The sequence below is a fragment of the Chrysemys picta genome, chromosome 11 (genome assembly GCF_011386835.1).
Source record: "Chrysemys picta bellii isolate R12L10 chromosome 11, ASM1138683v2, whole genome shotgun sequence".
In the NCBI taxonomy this organism is placed as follows: domain Eukaryota; kingdom Metazoa; phylum Chordata; order Testudines; family Emydidae; genus Chrysemys; species Chrysemys picta.
In genome coordinates, this window is record NC_088801.1 from 34,303,224 (window position 1) to 34,314,871 (window position 11,648).

The window sequence follows — 11,648 nt, forward strand, 5'->3', positions numbered from 1 at the left end:
CCAATTAGAAAAGAGAATTAATATCGGGCCATCTGTATGACTGACAAGCATTTATGCTGAAATAGTGCTGTGCACAGAGTTGTAATAAACACAGGTGCTTCGTTTACAGCAAGTTTAGACCTTCATCCTATTTCTGAAATCTTTATTACAATGCAGTCATACAATAAACGTTGATTGAAGGAATAACTAGAAATTTGATACAATATAATGTGATGCAATTTAAGTTTAACAGCCTGAACTTTATTTGATATTTCTGAATTCATCTCCTAACATTCAAATTTTCTGTAAGAATGAAAGGATAATACTAGGCTTGCATTAAATGACACCCAGGGCCACATTCTCAGATGTAGTTTGGCTGCTTTTTTCCTCAGAGACAGTGGATTCTGGCTGTGAAACTGGCATAGCTGGATTAGGACGGATCCTGTGGTGGCATAGATCTTACCTTCCTTGCCTCTCATCTGGTGGGCACAGCCAGGGTAAAAGGAGTTGGTGAAGACACCCTTACATTATACCACTTCCTGGCTGCCATTTTGGGCCATTAGCAGCTGGTATGAATTAGAGCAGCCCTCTAATTTAAACCAGAGGGTTAGCGATGGACATAGTGGCCCCAGGAAAGAAGGAATGCAAAAGTGATCTTTAGGTCCCCTTTGTCCATACATCTGTGTGCAAATACACACACACCTTGAGCAGTGTGCTCCTTGGCACTAACCAAGGATCAGCCTCCCAGTGTTTAATTTTGTTCTCAAAGCGAATCTTTTTCAACTTTGTGTTGGGTTGAATTTACCATGTCCTGGATCTGGCCAGTGCTGACCTTACTATTATCAATTTTAATGTTTATCCTGCAAATTGCAACACCATTGTTTCCATTATGAGCACAGATCGCTTTTGTTTCTCAAGTGCATTCCACTCTCTATAGTATTGTTATACTTAAATTTAAAAGCTAGTTTGTAGCTGAAAATATAAAGCACATAGAAATGAAACAGTAAATTTCTGATCTGCTGATTGATTAACAGATCAGATGGCATTCACCAAAAGTTCTGAAAGAACTCACATGTGAAATTGCGGAACTATTAACTATGGTTTGTAACCTGTCCTTTAAATCAGCTTCTGTACCCAATGACTGGAAGATAGCTAATGCAACGCCAATATTTAAAAATGGCTCTTGAGGTGATCCCAGCAATTACAGACTGGTAAGTCTAACATCAGTACCGGGCAAATTAGTTGAAACAATAGTAAAGAATAAAATTGTCAGACACATAGAAGAACATAAATTGTTGGGCAAAAGTCAACATGGTTTCTGTAAAGGGAAATCATGTCTTACTAATCTATTAGAGTTCTTTGAAGGGGTCAACAAACATGTGGACAAGGGAGATCCAGTGGATATAGTGTACTTAGATTTCCAGAAAGCCAAAGTCCCTCACCAAAGGCTCTTACGTAAATTAAGTTGTCATGGGATAGGAGGGAAGATCCTTTTATGGATTGAGAACTGGTTAAAAGACAGGGAACAAAGGGTAGGAATAAATGGTAAATTTTCAGAATGGAGAGGGGTAATTAGTGGTGTTCCCCAAGGGTGAGTCCTAGGACCAGTCCTATTCAGCTTATTCATAAATGATCTGGAGAAAGGGGTAAACAGTGAGGTGTCAAAGTTTGCAGACGATGTTAAACTGCTCAAGATAGTTAAGACCAAAGCAGACTGTGAAGAACTTCAAAAAGATCTCACAAAACTAAGTGATTGGGCAACAAAATGGCGAATGAAATTTAATGTGGATAAAGGTAAAGTAATGCACATTGGGAAAAATAACCCCAACTATACATACAATATGATGGGGGCTAATTTAGCTACAACTAATCAGGAAAGAGACCTTGGGGTCATCGTGGAGACATCCACGCAGTGTGCAGCGGCAATCAAAAAAGCAAACAGGATGTTAGGAATCATTAAGAAAGGGATAGAGAATAAGACAGAGAATATCTTATTGCCCTTATATAAATCCATGGTACAGACGTGGTCTCCTCATCTCAAAAAAGATATACCCGCATTAGAAAAGGTTCAGTGAAGGGCAACTAAAATGATTAGGGGTTTGGAACGGGTCCTATATGAGGAGAGATTAAAGAGGCAAGGACTTTTCAGCTTGGAAAAGAGGAGACTAAGGGGGGATATGATAGAGTCATATGAAGTCATGAGTGGTGTGGAGAAAGTGAATAAGGAAAAGTTATTTACTTTTTTCCATAATATAAGAACTAGGGGCCACCAAATGAAATTAATGGGCAGTAGGTTTAAAACAAATAAAAGGAAGTTCTTCACACAGTCAACCTGTGGAACTCTTTGCCTGAGGAGGTTGTGAAGGCTAGGACTGTAACAGGATTTAAAAGAGAACTAGATACATTCATGGAGGTTAAGTCCATTAATGGCTATTAGCCAGGATGGGTAAGGAATGGTGTCCCTAACCTTTGTTTGTCAGAGGGTGGAGATGGATGGCAGGAGAGAGATCACTTGATCATTACCTGTTAGGTTCACTCCCTCTGAGGTACCTGGTATTGGTTACTGTCGGCAGACAGGATACTGGGCTGGATAGACCTTTGGTCTGACCCAGTATGGTCGTTCTTATGTTCTTATGATCTTATCTGTGAAAAGTAAGAGTGGTTATGAAAATAAGCCAGAAAGGCTTCTAAACAGGTATCAGTTGGAGGCTCAAAGATAGGTTACATTGTTTGCTTATGCTAACAATATTCAAAGCCCTGAATGGGGAGATGGTGTGTACAGTGTGGCTTTAACACGTTTCATTATAAAGTAGAATAGGAGTCTGGGATACTGAGCTCGTATTTGAGATAGGAGACTGAAAAGATGAAACCCTTCTTAGTTAGGTCTGAGATGTTTTTAATGCTAAGTGGTTCTCAAAGGATATTACTGGAGCATTCTCTTCTGCACCTGCCAGGTGTGGTTCATGCGAAATTTAATGGAAGAGAATAAATATATCTCAACAAGCTCCATCACTGTTTTAGAACTTCCCATGAGGAACTGAAGATTGGCTCCTTTTCCAGGATGCTAATAAGAGATCAGCTTGATTGTCTTAGGGCTAGTCTACACTACCCACCCGGATCGGTGGGTAGAAATCGATCTCTCGGGGATCGATTTACCGTGTCTCATGTAGACGGATAAATTGATCCCCAAATCGACGCGCTTACTCCCACCTCATCAGGAGGAGTAAGCACCGTCGACAGGGGAGCTGCGGCGGTCGATTTGCCACCGTCCTCACAGTGGGGTAAGTTGAATAGGATACGCCGAATTCAGGTAAGCTATTCGCGTAGCTGAATTTACGTATCTTAAATCGACCCTCCCCCCTTAGTGTAGACCTAGCCTCGGGGTACGTCTACACTACGAAATTAGTTCGAATTTATAGAAGCCGGTTTTATTGAAAACGGTTGTATACAGCCGATTGTGTGTGTCCACACAATAAAATGCTCTAGGTGCTCTAGTCGGCGGACCGCGTCCACAGTACAAGGCTAGCGTCGACTTCCAGAGCATTGCACTATGGGTAGCTATCCCACAGCTATCCCACAGTTCCCGCAGTCTCCGCCGCCCCTTTGAATTCTGGGTTGAGATCCCAATGCCCGGATGATGCAAAACAGTGTCGCGGGCGGTTCTGGGTACATGTCGTCAGGCCCCTCCCTCCCCCGTCACAGCAACGGCAGACAATAGATTCGCGCCTCTTTACCTGGGTTACCTGAGTTACCTGTGCAGACAACATGGAGCCCGCTCAGCTGAGCTCACCGTCACCATATGTCCTCTGGGTGTCGGCAGACGTGGGACTGCATTGCTGCACAGCAGCAGCTGCTAACTGCCTTTTGGCGGTAGACGGTGCAGTAGACTGGTAGCCTTCATCGGCGATCTGGGTGCTGGCAGCCGTGGGGCTTGCCTTTTGGCAGTAAATGGTGTATTACGACTATTAGCCGTCCTATTACAAGTCGGGTCATCGCACGTTAGCAGAGTCTTCCCCGAGCAGCCGATTGTGCAATAGGCCTGAAGACCATCGTCATACGCCGCCCCGTATTTGCTGCCAAGCACCCAGAAAGATGCCGAGGGCTATCAGTCACGCTGCACCGTCGTCTTAAGATGTAAAAAATAGATTTGCTCTGTATTCATTTGCTTCCCCCTCCCTCCGTCAAATCAACGGCCTGCTAAGCCCAGGGTTTTCAGTTTAATCTTTGGGGGGAACATTCTGTGTGACAGTTGTTTGTGTTTCTCCCTGATGCACAGCCACCGTTCTTGAATTTAATTCCCTGTGCCTGTACGCCATGTCGTCACTCGGCCCCCCTCCCTCCTTCCCCTAGTCCGTCAGATACTACGTTTGCGCCACAGCTCAGAGAGCCGAGAAGCGGTTCGCGCCTTTTCTTTGAATTCTGGGTTGAGATTCCAATGCCCGGATGATGCAAAACAGTGTCGCGGGCGGTTCTGGGTACATGTCGTCAGGCCCCTCCCCCCTCGTCACAGCAACGCAGACAATAGATTCGCGCCTTTTTACCTGGGTTACCTGTGCAGACAACATATCACGGCAAGCATGGAGCCCGCTCAGCTCAGCTGAGCTCACCGTCACCATATGTCCTCTGGGTGCTGGCAGACGTGGGACTGCATTGCTACACAGCAGCAGCTGCTAACTGCCTTTTGGCGGTAGACGGTGTAGCATGAGTGATAGCCATGGGGCTGGCAGCCGTAGGGCTGCATTGCACCAGCCCCTTGCCAGGCGATGGTATATTATGACTGGTATCCATCGTCGTCGTATTGGTGTGGCTGTCAATCATGGCCACCTGGGCAGACATGCTACTGTTTCGATGATGATGGCTACCAGTCGTAATATACTATTTTCTGCCAATTGCCCAGTATTGTCTGCTAAGCACCCAGAAGAGGCCGAGGGCGATGCTGGGTGCTGGCGGACGTGGGGCTGGCAGATGTGGGGCTGCATTGCTACACAGCAGCAGCCCCTTGCCTTTTGGCAGATGATGGTATTTTATGATTGGTATCCGTCGTCGTCGTACTGGAGAGGCTGTCACTCATGCTGCACCGTCGGCTGCCACCTTAAGATGTAAAAAATAGATTTGTTCTGTATTCATATGCTTCCCCTTCCTCCGTGAAATCAATGGCCTGCTAAGCCCAGGGTTTTCATTTTAATCTTTGGGGGGACCATTCTGTGTGACAGTTGTTTGTGTTTCTCCCTGTTCCTGTACCTGTACGCCATGTCGTCACTCGGCCCTCCCTCCCTCCCGTCCTCCCTCCTTCTCCTGGTCCATCAGATACTACTTTCGCGCCTTTTTTCTGACCAGGCGCCATAGCTAGCACTGGGATCATGGAGCCCGCTCAGATCACCGCGGCAATTATGAGCACTATGAACACCACGCGCATTGTCCTGGAGTATATGCAGAGCCAGGACATGCCAAGGCGAAACCCGGACCAGGCGAGGAGGCGATTGCAGCGCGGCGACGAGAGTGATGAGGAAATTGACATGGACATAGACCTCTCACAAGGCACAGGCACCAGCAATGTGGAAATCATGGTGTCACTGGGGCAGGTTGATGCCGTGGAACGCCGATTCTGGGCCCGGGAAACAAGCACAGACTGGTGGGACCGCATCGTGCTGCAGGTATGGGACGATTCCCAGTGGCTGCGAAACTTTCGCATGCGTAAGGGCACTTTCATGGAACTTTGTGACTTGCTGTCCCCTGCCCTGAAACGCCAGGATACCAAGATGAGAGCAGCCCTCACAGTTGAGAAGCGAGTGGCGATAGCCCTGTGGAAGCTTGCAACGCCAGACAGCTACCGGTCAGTCGGGAATCAATTTGGAGTGGGCAAATCTACAGTGGGGGCTGCTGTGATCCAATTTGCCAGGGCAATGAAAGACCTGGTGATAGCAAGGGTAGTGACTCTGGGCAACGTGCAGGCAATAGTGGATGGTTTTGCTGAAATGGGATTCCCAAACTGTGGCGGGGCCATAGACGGAACCCATATCCCTATCTTGTCACCGGAGCACCAAGCCACCGACTACATAAACCGCAAGGGGTACTTTTCAATGCTGCTGCAAGCCCTGGTGGATCACAAGGGACGTTTCACCAACATCAACGTGGGATGGCCGGGAAAGGTACATGATGCTCGCGTCTTCAGGAACTCTGCTCTGTTTCGAAAGCTGGAGGAAGGGACTTTCTTCCCGGACCAGAAAGTGACCATTGGGGATGTTGAAATGCCTATCGTGATCCTTGGGGACCCAGCCTACCCCTTAATGCCATGGCTCATGAAGCCGTACACAGGCAGCCTGGACAGGAGTCAGGACCTGTTCAACTACAGGCTGAGCAAGTGCCGAATGGTGGTGGAATGTGCATTTGGACGTTTAAAAGCGCGCTGGCGCAGCTTACTGACTCGCTCAGACCTCAGCGAAAAGAATATCCCCATTGTTATTGCTACTTGCTGTGCGCTCCACAATATCTGTGAGAGTAAGGGGGAGACCTTTATGGCGGGGTGGGAGGTTGAGGCAACTCGCCTGGCCGCTGATTACGCGCAGCCAGACACCAGGGCGGTTAGAGGAGCACAGCAGGGCGCGGTGCGCATCAGAGAAGCTTTGAAAACGAGTTTTGTGACTGGCCAGGCTACTGTGTGAAACTTCTGTTTGTTTCTCCTTGATGAACCCTCCAAACCCCCCCCACCGACCCGGTTCACTCTACTTCCCTGTAAACCAACCACCCCACCCCACCCTCCCCTCCCGCTTGCAGAGGCAATAAAGTCATTGTTTTTTAACATTCATGCATTCTTTATTAGTTCCTTACAGAGGTAGGGGGATAATTGCCAAGGTAGCCTGGGATGGGTGGGGGAGGAGGGATGGAAAAGGACACACTGCATTTTAAAACTTTAAGTCTTATTGAAGGCCAGCCTTCTGATGCTTGGGCGATCATCTGGGGTGGAGTGACTGGGTGGACGGAGGCCCCCCCACCGTGTTCTTGGGCGTCTGGGTGAGGAGGCTATGGAACTTGGGGAGGAGGGCTGTTGGTTACACAGGGGCTGTAGCGGCGGTCTCTGCTCCTGCTGCCTTTCCTGCAACTCAACCATACGCTCGAGCATATCAGTTTGATGCTCCAGCAGACGGAGCATTGCCTCTTGCCGTCTGTCTGCAAGCTGACGCCACCTATCGTCTTCAGCCCGCCACTTGCTCTGTTCTTCCCGCGATTCAGCCCGCCACCTCTCCTCTCGTTCATATTGGGCTTTTCTCATCTCCGTCATTGACTGCCTCCACGCATTCTGCTGTGCTCTATCAGCCTGGGCGGACATCTGCAGCTCCGTGAACATCTCGTCCCTCGTCCTACGTTTTCTCTTTCTAATGTTCACGAGCCTCTGCGAAGGAGAAACATTTGCAGCTGGCGGAGGAGAAGGGAGAGGTGGTTAAAAAAGACACATTTTAGAGAACAATGGGTACACTCTTTCATTACAAGGTCGCATATTTCGGCTTGCAGGCAGCCATCGTAGGCCACAGTGTTTTGGCTTTTTTAACCTTCTTAACATGCGGGAAAGGTTGCAAACAGCAGCGCATTTCCCATATCAAGGATGAATTGGGTTGTCCATTTAAAATGGGGTTTCAATGTAAAAGGAGTGGCTGCGGTTTCCCGGTTAACATGCGGCACAAACACAAGTAAACCCCCCCCCCCACACACACACACACGATTCTCTGGGATGAGCACTTCACCCCTCCCCCCACCGCGTGGTTAACAGCGGGGAACATTTCTGGTCAGAAGAGCAGGAACGGGCGCCTCTGAATGTCCCCTTAATAAAATCACCCCATTTCAACCAGGAGAGCTTTCTGGAGATGTCCCTGGAGGATTTCCGCTCCATCCCCATACACGTTAACAGACTTTTCCAGTAGATGTACTGGCCGCGATTGCCAGGGCAAAGTAATCATTAAACACGCTTGCTTTTTTTTTGTAATGTTTACAAATAGTTACAAAGTTACACTCACCAGAGGTCTCCTGTGTGCCCTGAGGGTCTTGGGTGAGTTCGGGGGTTACTGGTTCCAGGTCCAGGGTCACAAACATATCCTGGCTGTTGGGGAAACCGGTTTCTCCGCTTCCTTGCTGCTGTGAGCTACCTACAGTACCTCCATCGTCATCTTCCTCGTTCCCCGAACCGTCTTCCCTGTGTGTTTCTCCAGTGAGAGAGTCATAGCACACGGTTGGGGTAGTGGTGGCTGCACCCCCTAGGATCGCATGCAGCTCCGCGTAGTAGCGGCAAGTTTGCGGCTCTGCCCCGGACCTTCCGTTTGCTTCTCTGGCTTTGTGGTAAGCTTGCCGTAGCTCCTTAATTTTCACGCGGCACTGCTGTGTGTCCCTGTTATGGCCTCGGTCCTTCATGGCCTTGGAGATCTTTTCTAATACTTTTCCATTTCTTTTACTGCTACGGAGTTCAGCTATCACTGCTTCATCTCCCCATATGGCGAGCAGATCTCGTACCTCCCGTTCGGTCCATGCTGGAGCTCTTTTGCGATCCTGGGAGGACTCCATCACGGTTACCTGTGCTGATGAGCTCTGCGGGGTCACCTGTGCTCTCCACGCTGGGCAAACAGGAAATGAAATTCAAACCTTCGCGGGTCTTTTCCTGTCTACCTGGTCAGTGCATCTGAGTTGAGAGTGCTGTCCAGAGCGGTCACAATGAAGCACTGTGGGATAGCTCCCGGAGGCCAATAACGTCGAATTCCGTCCACACTACCCCAATTCCGACCCGCAAAGACCGGTTTTATCGCTAATCCCCTCGTCAGAGGTGGTGTAAAGAAACCGGTTTAAAGGACCCTTTAAGTCGAAAGAAAGGGCTTCGTTGTGTGGACGTGTCCAGGCTTAATTCGGTTTAACGCCGCTAAAGTCGACCTAAACCCGTAGTGTAGACCAGGCCTTAGAGAGCAAGTTTATTTCCCTTTTGGTTGGGAGCCAGAGTAGGCTGGATGTATTTGACGCCACCACTTCCCTCTTTGAGAGTGTTATCTCCAAAGCAGGTAGATGCTCACACTTCATTAACCATAGTTCCCACTGGCTAAATGCTAATCTGCTACTCAACCCCTACTTTCATCCAAGGCAAAGTGGAAAAAAAGACCTTAGGGTCTCTGGTGGAAAAGAATCAGATACAAACGTGGTAAAATACACTTAAATTATTACCTGGTATACATCTAACACCAAACAAAATATTAAATAGATTATACTTGAAATAGTTTACAGGCAGTGAACTTCATAGATTCCCTAACCTGCTGGAGATCTGACTCTTAATATTTCTCACTATTGCACATGATCCTTTGGCCCTGCCATATGATTGGATCCACATAGTTAATATCTTGCAGAAGCATTAAACCATTCCCCTTTCTGTTATACTATCAGTTTATTTCTATTAAATTCTGCCTCCACCTTGATAAGAGTGTCACCGTAACACCCACTCTCAAACAGTGTCTGCACAGCTCTTAACACAAATGAAAACACCATAGATTTACTGACACGCTGAAAAGATCCATTGTCTCCCAAGAACAGATCTAGCACTTATCCATCTACACTTATCCGAGCATATTATCCTAGCACATAACTCATCTAGTCCAGTCCCTTGCACACAGTGCAGGACTAAGTATTATCTGGACCATCCCTGACAAGTGTTTGTCTAACCTGCTCTTAAAAATCTCCAATGATGGAGATTCTACAACCTCCCTGGGCAATTTATTCCAGTGCTTAACCACCCTGACAGTTAGGAAGTTTTTCCTAATGTCCAACCTAAACCGCCCTTGCTGCAATTTAAGCCCATTGCTTCTTGTCCTATCCTCAGAGGTTAAGGAGAATTTTTCTCCCTCCTCCTTGTAACAATCTTTTATGTACTTGAAAACTGTTATCCCCCCCTCAGTCTCTTGTCTCCAGACTAAACAAACCCAATATTTTCACTCTTTCCTCACAGGTCACGTATTCTAGACCTTTAATCATTTTTGTCACTCTTCTCTGAACTTTCTCCAATTTGTCCACATCTTTCCTGAAAGGAGGCGCCCAGAAGTGGACACAATACTCCAGTTGAGGCCTAATCAGCCTGGAGTAGCATGGAAGAATTACTTCTCATGTCTTGCTTACAACATTTCTGCTAATATATCCCAGAATGATGTTTGCTTTTTTGGCAACAGTGTTACACTGCTGACTCATATTTATCTAGTGATCCACTATGACCCCCCCCCAGATCCCGTTCTGCAGTATTTCTTCCTCAGCAGTCATTTCCCATTCTGTATGTGTGCAACTGATTGTTCCTTCCTAAATGGAGTACTTTGCATCCGTCCTTATTGAATTTTATTCTATTTACTTCAGACCATTTTGCCAGTTTGTCCAGATAGTTTTGAATTTTAATCCTATCCTCCAAATCACTTGCAAACCCCCCGATGCTGCAAGGCTATAGGTAGTGGGATGGTACTTCTGGAATTCATTCCCACTAGGAATATATTCAATCCCCAAATTGGACACATTGCAAATACATTCTGACTATATACCCCCTTCTTTGAGTAGCTGTTGGCTCCCACTACTTCTCTACATCACACACAAACTTCTTGTACTTACCTTCAAGGCCCTTCAAAATCTAGCCCCACCAACCTGTCAACTGTTTTATTTTATGTCATTGCCATGCCAACAATGCCAACCTTTATCACATGTTACTCCTCTTCTCCCACAAGCACCTCCATGCTTTCTCCCATACCACCGTGGTATGCATGGAACAATCATTGTGAAAACTAAAAATCTACAAAGTCATTGGCCTACCCACCTTGAAATCCCTCTTTAAGAATCACTTCTACCATGATTCCAACAAAATCTGCCAACCAGGTGATAATGGCCTGGCAGGTTGAAAGTAGGTTTACCACCTGGCTGGTATTTGACCAGCCTGGCTGATTTTCTTATGGATTTGCCCATTGCCAGAAAAATAATTTAATCCACCCCCTTTTCTTAAAATCAAAACTGTTGAAAATACAGCATCTGTCTGCCCACCAACACGCAAGTGCACCGCGCATGTGTGTGAGAGAGGGTTTGAGTCCGGTGAGAGTGAGGAGACATGTGATGTTATCAATCTTATCTGTATGTGGTATCTCTCTAGATGCTATAAGTGGCTATTGAAGGGGAGGGTTGCAGAGTTACTTTGTGGTTGGATGTTGGGGTTGCGGCAGGCTTGCCTTGTTGGGGGGGGAGGTGCTGGGTTTTTTTGCATTTTAAAGGTGGTAACCCTAGCTGAAGGCTTATATTGCAGCTACTGATCAAAATTAAACAACACACCCACATAGAGTTGTATACATACTAATTGTGCACATGTGTAGGCATTCTCCACTAGAGGAGCTTCTAAACTTAACTGGGAGTGTTCCAGTCAGGAAGATCCTGAGTGCTGCAATCCAGCCTGGGAGACCACAGCTCCCATGATGCCTTGGAGAGACTTCCATTTCTAGATGATGCAGGGAGAGCATGCAGTGGGCGCCATCTTGGAGGGGAGCTCAGATCCTTGTTGGGGAGCTGAGATTGTTTTGTGGAGCTCTGTCCAAGCCAGAAAGTGCTGCTAAGCTGCTGCTAGAAAGACAGAAGCTGCTACTGAGAAACTGCTGGGCCTTTGCCCAAGCAGAAAGCCACAGAGACTA